Source organism: Myotis davidii, unplaced genomic scaffold (genome assembly GCF_000327345.1).
Source record: "Myotis davidii unplaced genomic scaffold, ASM32734v1 scaffold395, whole genome shotgun sequence".
Lineage (NCBI taxonomy): Eukaryota > Metazoa > Chordata > Mammalia > Chiroptera > Vespertilionidae > Myotis > Myotis davidii.
Window position 1 is genome coordinate 610,586 of NW_006287904.1, and position 7,620 is coordinate 618,205.

General features: G+C 42.0%; 1 long non-coding RNA gene across 1 annotated transcript in view; it reads right to left on the reverse strand.

Moving 5' to 3' along the window:
- The window catches only part of LOC107182456, a 7,901-nt gene extending 287 nt beyond the window's left edge, over nt 1–7,614 (reverse strand). Inside the window, exons 1-2 of the long non-coding RNA XR_001513170.1 lie at nt 7,369–7,614; nt 1,348–1,350 (exon numbers count right to left, since the gene is read on the reverse strand). This is a non-coding gene — a long non-coding RNA (uncharacterized LOC107182456). The remainder of the gene's footprint in view (nt 1–1,347; nt 1,351–7,368) is intronic.
- Nucleotides 7,615–7,620: the final 6 nt, after the last annotated feature.

The window sequence follows — 7,620 nt, forward strand, 5'->3', positions numbered from 1 at the left end:
TTCTATTCCCGTGATCCATGATCATGAGTTTGGTTCAGACTTATTGCTTCACACCTGTTTTTCTGACATAGGCCTGTCCTCAGATGCATCTTTCAGAGCTTCAGATCACTAATTTGAAAGCCTTATATGATTATCTCTGACCATCTCCCTCCCCTGAACCAAATCTCCTTCCATGTCTTTCATCATCTTGGTTATGAAGTACGCCTCTGCCTCGGCCCCGGTCACTGCGGCTTCGTCCAGAAGGTCATCTGGAAGGGTGTCCACCAGAAGGATGTCTGGTCTAATTAGCATTTTATGCTTTTATTATTATAGATTATTATAGATTTCCCTCTATTCCCATGATCCATGATCATGAGTTTGGTTCAGACTTGTTATTTCACACCTGTTTTTCTGACATAAGCCTGTCCTCAGATGCATCTTTCAGAGCTTCAGATCACTAATTTGAAAGCTTTATATGATTATCTCTGACCATCTCCCTCCCCTGAACCAAATCTCCTTCCATGTCTTTCATCATCTTGAGTATGAAGTACAAACTCTTCTGTCTGCCATGAAAGACAGGGCCTCTCAGAGCTGAAGTTACCTTGGGCCACTCTTGGGTTCTATGATCCCTTATTATTGTGTACAAATAGATAAATACTAAAATAAACCCACAAAATGTTGGTATATGTGCAAGTCTGCAACATAAAATTACACATATAAAATACAAATATATAAACATTTATTTATGAACACAAATCCACACAAATATAATTGCATGATTCACAAGATAATTGGAGGAACCATGCAGTTCTTAATTCATAGTTGATGTGGTTCTGTATTTGGTACACAGATTGACAGCCATATGGCAACTGGAACATCTTTCCATTTCTCCAGTGGACTACTCTGTATTAGAAATGATGTTGACTGGAACTAACAATTTATACAGTATCGGTTTATCATGTCTTATGATTCTCTCTGGACTAGGATTGCTAAGCATTTGCTAGCGCTGGAAAGTCCAAGATGGCTTCATCCATCCACATGTTTGGTGCCTTTGTCAGGAAGGCTGAGCAGCTGGTGGATGGCCGGGTAACTCTTTCTCCAGGTGGCCTCTCACGTGGCTGGCTTGAGCTTTCTCACAGCCTGATGTTCTGACTTCTTACCTGGTAACTGGTTTCTCAGAGAGGAAGTCTGTCTTTGAGACTCGTCCTAGATCAGGCACTGTGTCATTCCACCATATTCTACTGGTGAAAACTCACCCAGATTCAAGGAGAAAGAAAATAGAATAGACTCTATCCCAACTCTTGAGGTGAGAAGTAACATGAGACTAGTAGAGGGAGGAAGGAAGGGCCCTTTGCCATCTTTGAAGACTATCTACCACCTCAGATAATGTCCGCACTGAGGTAGTTGCTGGTATTGGTTCAGTGGTCCTACTCTGTGATACCTTTGCCCTTCTTATTTTTGAAAGGTGACTGCATCCTCTCTAATAGTTTAGCCTCCTTGAATCGTGTTAAAGGTAGGACACTGGAGTGGGAAGGGGCAGAGGAGCTCTCATGGACACTTCTTGGTGACCAGCTAGAAAAAGTTTTTTCTCACAAGCCTCCATCAGAATTCTGCATACATGTCCTTGTCCAGAATTGGATCACATTTCTACCTTTACACAAAGACAGGCCCTTTCCCTAAGATGTAGTTAAAGTCACATCTTAAGCCAAAACCGGTTTGGCTCAGTGGATAGAGCGTCGGCTTGCAGACTGAAAGGTCCCAGGTTCGATTCCGGTCAAGGGCATGTACCTGGGTTGCGGGCACATCCCCAGTAGGAGATGTGCAGGAGGCAGCTGATCGATGTTCCTCTCTCATCAATGTTTCTATCTCTCTATCTCTCTCCCTTCCTCTCTGTAAAGAAATCAATAAAATATATATATTTTTTAAAAGTCACATCTTAAACAAAATTGGACTCTGACAGCAAAGTGGAAAGGGAGAATGGATTTTGTGTAAGCAAGCAATGATGTTGGCCATATTCTGTAAGAGTGTATATAACCAAATTTGTAGATGACACCACAAATTTAAATTAGAGTCTTACTGCTCTCCTCATCCCCAATCTTCATAGCAAACCCCATTATCATTTTTGCCTGTAAAAACCTTTTGCCTCTAGTGAGAGGTGCACACAGTCACAAGAGCATGGATTCAGGAAGGGGTGGAGAATCGGGCCCACAGATTAAATCTAAAATCCCTTCAAATCTATACGTGAGGCTTTCTGAAATATTTTCATCTCCTTACCTACTCCAAGCTCATGCGTCTCCTTGTCTTTACTGCTGACCTCTGTATCTGTAACATCTTCCTCTCGGCTTCCCTAACCATTCTTCAGGATTCAGCTCACAGGTATTTTTGTCCTTACACCTTCTCTTACTTTCAGGCTGGATGAGTGGCCTGTAGTGTCTTCTCCATAGCTTATCACACTGAGCTTATCACCATTGTGACAATCATATTATCATTTTTTTATTAAAGCTTTTAAAAATATAGTTATTTTTATTTATTGCAGAGAGGAAGGTAGAGGGAGAGAGAGAGATAGAAATATCAATGATGAAAGAGAATCACTGATTGGCTGCCTCTTGCATGTCCCACAGCCACAACCCAGGCACATGCCCTGACTGGGAATCGAACCATGATCCGAGCCACACTGGCCCGGCATCATATTTATTAAGCCTATTTGTTTCCTTATCAATGTTTCACATTAGATCATAAAGACAGCCTGGTGCCCTTCAGTTAAGGCTAGAATTATATTTTCTGAGTCCTTATGTCTTCATTGTTTAACACAGTATTTGGGTAATAGTAGAGAATTAAATGCTGGTTGAATAAGTAAATAGATTAATGGTAGGTTGAAATTAGGTCTGAAAGACAGTGAAAAGGCATTGGATAATTTTAAATGTGATTGCTCTTCTTGCATTTATGGAGAGGAACATTTTGGTAATATTGGAGGAATTGATAGAATGGGGTAAGAATAGAGAGGCAAGAAGATTAAGAAATTGAAATAAGAAATAGAACTAAAACAATGTGAGTGATGAGGATGAGAACAGAATTGATTCAAGAGATGTTTAGGAAGTAAATATACCCCAATGCCTACTAAATTCTGATGGGTAAAATAGAAGCAAACTCTTAGCTGATTTTTATGCTTCTGGCTTGGTTTACTCATTGGAGATGGAGCCTTTACTTCATATCGGAAATGTGCCAAGGGGCATACATTTTGGAGTTCTACTTCAGAGCAAAAAGTGTGGATGCCAGCAGAACATCTATGAAGACAGTAGAGCAGGCAGTTGGAATAATTGTAGTTTTGATGAGAAATTAGAGCCTGATCATTAGCTTTTGAAATCATGGTATATCGGTGAAGCCATAGAAACAGATGTGTCCCCAGCAGGAGTGATTGAGGGGCAGAAGGCGGCCTTGGTAAGCACTTCCATTTGAACAACGAGTGGAAGAAAACAAGCCTGTGAAGATATTGAGAAGAAACAGCTGAACAAGAAGGCAGGAAGGAGGGTGTATTAGTTGGCTGGGGCTGCCCTAGGAACTCTGGCGCTCGACAGGCCTTACTTCAAATCCGGGTTCAGTTCCCATCTAGATATGCGACCTTTGCCAAGTACTTGAGTACTTCACCTCTCTAATCCTCACATTCTTTTACCAGGAAAGTGAAGGTTAGAATAATCCTGCAAGGATGTGTCCCAACAGGTTGACAGTGATGATCTCTTAGTGATAAAGTTAAGGGGTTCTTTTTATTTTCCACCTTTGGCTTGTTTGTATTTCAGACATTTTACTCTGCTAAAAGTAATCTATAAATTACTATTGTAACTTTTTAGAAGTTATTTTTTCCAAAGAAACTATTCATGCTTTCTGTGACATAATTGCAGGCTCTATTAATATCAGGAAGAATTGCAAACAACAAAATGGATTAGGGAAATAGATATTCTTATTTTCCCCCTCTATTGAAGATAAGAACTAGACATTGTAGGGTGCAGAGTGGGGCTCAAAGTTGACAAAGGAATAATCTGTGTCCTCAAGGACTTTATAATTGGTGAGATAGAATTCCAAAAAATAAATGCATAACTATAATGCATTTCATGTCCCCATGGAGCAGACATAAAAAAAAAGGATAAATAAACTTAATGCTCCTTTGGTTCTCCCTGGGAGAGAGGAGATCACATTAGGCTGGAAGAACCACAAAATGTTTCCCAGAGGGCCTGGTTATCATGGATGACCTTCAAAGGGTGGGTGGGTGACCCTCACAAGTTCACTATTGTCTCAATGCTTAATGGTCTGCTTCACAATAGAAGGAAAATTGGGCAAGAGATAAGCGCTGGAGAATGCAGAGTGATTGATTTACATGGAGAGGAGTCTCCCTGTCAACTACTTTAGTCACTTGGGTTGACTAAAGTAACCTCAACAGCTGCATGTCAACAAATTCAGGGGAGTAGAAAATTCTTGCTTCATCACAACTGGGAAACGCAGGGCTCACATGAGCCCTTGATTCAGACCAATTGTTTTATGTATGTGTGTTTAGAGTTTTTAAAACTAGGAAAATGGAGATGTTCAAGCTGTTTAACTTTGGGTCAGTTTGATTTTTATCCTTGTTCAACTTGGTAAGGGCTTAAACATTTCCTTCCTTGTTTTTTAAGTCCTGAGTTGAGCTTTCATTTTTTTTGTTTCCATCTGCAAATGGCCCAATTTTTGCATATGCATATTAATTGCCTATGTGAATATACAGAAAATTATATTTAGTCAAATACACAACGATGTATGAAACAATGTCTTGATCAAGGATATTAAATTTCTTTTTCAATGAGAATCCCAAAAGGAAGGTGATCTGGACAAATTTTCAAGATTGTCAAACTGTAATATGTGGGTTTACATGTCTACAATTTCATTGTGATGGTTGCTAAAAGACGAGTTTGCACTTGGCAGTGTTGAATTCAGACTCTCAGTTTCACAGGAGATTGAGGATCAAATCAGAAATGTTAATGGCAAACAAAACTGAAATCGGCATTAGTGATACATGATGACCAAGTCCATCAGTTAAATCTTCCACCATGGAATGAAATACCTCAAACCTGGTCTCTAACCATGTAAATATCTGTCTTTGCAATAAGTATGGGAAATAAAGTCTTAAGAATCAATTGGGCATTTATTTGCCTCAGTGTGCTATGTGGAGGAACTTGGGCAAATTTAGAAAAAGGGGGGGAAAAGGAAACTTGCACTTCTCTATTTTTAAGAAAAGGAAGTAGTAGTGACATCATCCTCAGCTAAAAGCTAGCTTGTTTATCTCAATTTATTAGGTAATACATTGCCTTCTTTAGAGTCATGAAGTAACTAGGAGGATTAAGTATAGCTTCCTTCTGAATCTTTAATACCTCATTTGCTCATTCATCCAACAAAATTTTATTAAACACCTATTTGTGCTAGGTGCTGGGGGTACAATGATGAGTGGAGGGAAACTGATCTTTGTCCTCAAAAAATATGGATTTAAGTGAGGGAGAGGAATAGAAGTTAAAGAATGATAAAATTATAGCCATGGTAAGTGTTAAAAAAGAGAGGTGTTTGGTGCCAAGAGAACCTATCATAAAAGATCTACTCAGGGAGGTCAGGGAAAGCTTGTCCATTAAGGAAGTTTTGATCAGGAGTTGGCTGGGTGAAGAAGAAAGAAAGGTTAGAGGAAGGGAAGTACATCCTGCGAAGGGCTCTGTGTGGGAAGAATAGAGGGGCATTTGCTAGGCATGTAGAGAAGGCCCTCACCAGGAGAGGCGGGGAAGTCCAATGGAAAGTTACAAGAGAGAAGGGGGCTTGAAGGCATGCAAAAGGTATGGTTCCCATCCTCTATCTCAAGAGCAGTGAGAAGCCATGAAATGATTTTAATCAGAAGGTGGGTATACCCAGGTTTGCACTTTGAAACACCGACTTCACCTCTGGTTTGAGAAACTGAATAAAAGGGCTCACAATGGCCCTACCAAGAGGGAATGGTTGGGGGACTCCTGTTCAAGGGATGGACATGGCAGAGGCAAGGTAGCTGTGGAGAAGGAAATGGGGGAAGCAGATTTTGAACTCAAGTTTTCTGCATCTTAAAGTGGCTCCATTTTTTTAAAAAAATATATATATTATTGATTCTTCACAGAGAGGAAGGGAGAGGGATGGAGAATTAGAAACATCGATGAGAGAGAAACATTGATCAGCTGCCTCCTGCACACCCCCCACTGGGGATGTGGCCACAACCAAGGTACTTGCCCCCACAGAATCAAACCTGGGACCCTTGAGTCCGCAGGCCGATACTCTATCCAGTGAGCCAAACCGGTTAGGGTCAGATGGCTCCAATTTTGCCAGTGGCTCAAATTTTGCCAGAGGCATTGGTGGGCAAGAAGACGCCCAGCCCTCCTCATTTCCCTGCCCTTCCTGCCTCCTAAACCTCAGACCTGGGAAGTGGCATTTTCCTAAAAGACACATTCAGAGGCAGCTTCGGTGCTGGCTGGAACCATGGTGGTAAGACTGAAGGTGCCAGGATCAAGCAAATGAGCACATGGATTGACAGGGACGGTTTCAGGAGTTGGGTTTAAGGGAAGGCTATTTGCCTTTATGCATTTCCAGTAAGCCTGGCCACCTTGCCTGTCTGCAAACAATCTTTGTCTCAGATAAAGGAGTTAGTTGTTTAACCTGCTGGAAGATTCCCTGACCAGAGGGTTATATGGGATCCAAGCCTCGAGAGCTATTAGTAGGATGAGCATATAATTCATTGTGCAAAAGAGAATGTTTTTGGTTGGGTAATGATTAACTTCAAAATGCATGTACATTAGAAGTGTTTGGGGTACACCTGGTCCCCCTATCAAGCAGGGGAAGTTGAAAGTTTCTCCTGCTCTGCTCCCAGGATTTCACCTTCTGCAGAGGTGAGGCTAAGTCTTCTCTCCCAACTCTGGCACTATTGGAATGCACACTCCGGCATTCAGCTGACTTCCAGGCCACTTTTATTTTTAAATTTTTTTGGCACACAGGATACACTCTGAAGAGAACCTTTCCCGCCATTATAACTCTGTGATGGCTGATCATGTACAATTCCTCACTGAATCACTGCTCCTGCAAGAATCAGTTCCAAATGGGAGCCACCACCCAGGAGCTCATCAGAAATGCCCCAAACCTAGAGGTGCTGAAGCACAACCTGCATTCTAACAAGATTCTCAGGTGCTCAATAGGCACAGTATTTGAGAAAAAACTTTCTCAACTTCCACCGACACTGCATACATAACTGAAACACACGTTTCCTGAGGCAATACTTGGCCGATTTTAATGGGTAAAAAAAATACGTGCTCACAACTCATTGGATTTCGGCATCCACTTCTGGGCTGCAACTTGTAGTTTGCAAACACAGCCCACTTCCCCTGTTCAGTTACTTTGTGAAACGTGTGCGCTTAGTCACCGCGGAGTAAATCCTTGGAGCCAGGACTCCCGGGGGCGGCAAGGGGCAGCTGCAAGTTGGCCAAAGCCCTCGGAGGGGCCGGTCTAAGGGACGTGATTGGCAGCTAGGAGAGAGCGAGCCGGGCGGGGAGCGGAGAGAGGGAGAAGGCTCTGGGGCGGCGAGAGGTCCTGCCCAGCTGTTGGCGAGGAGTTTCCTGTTTC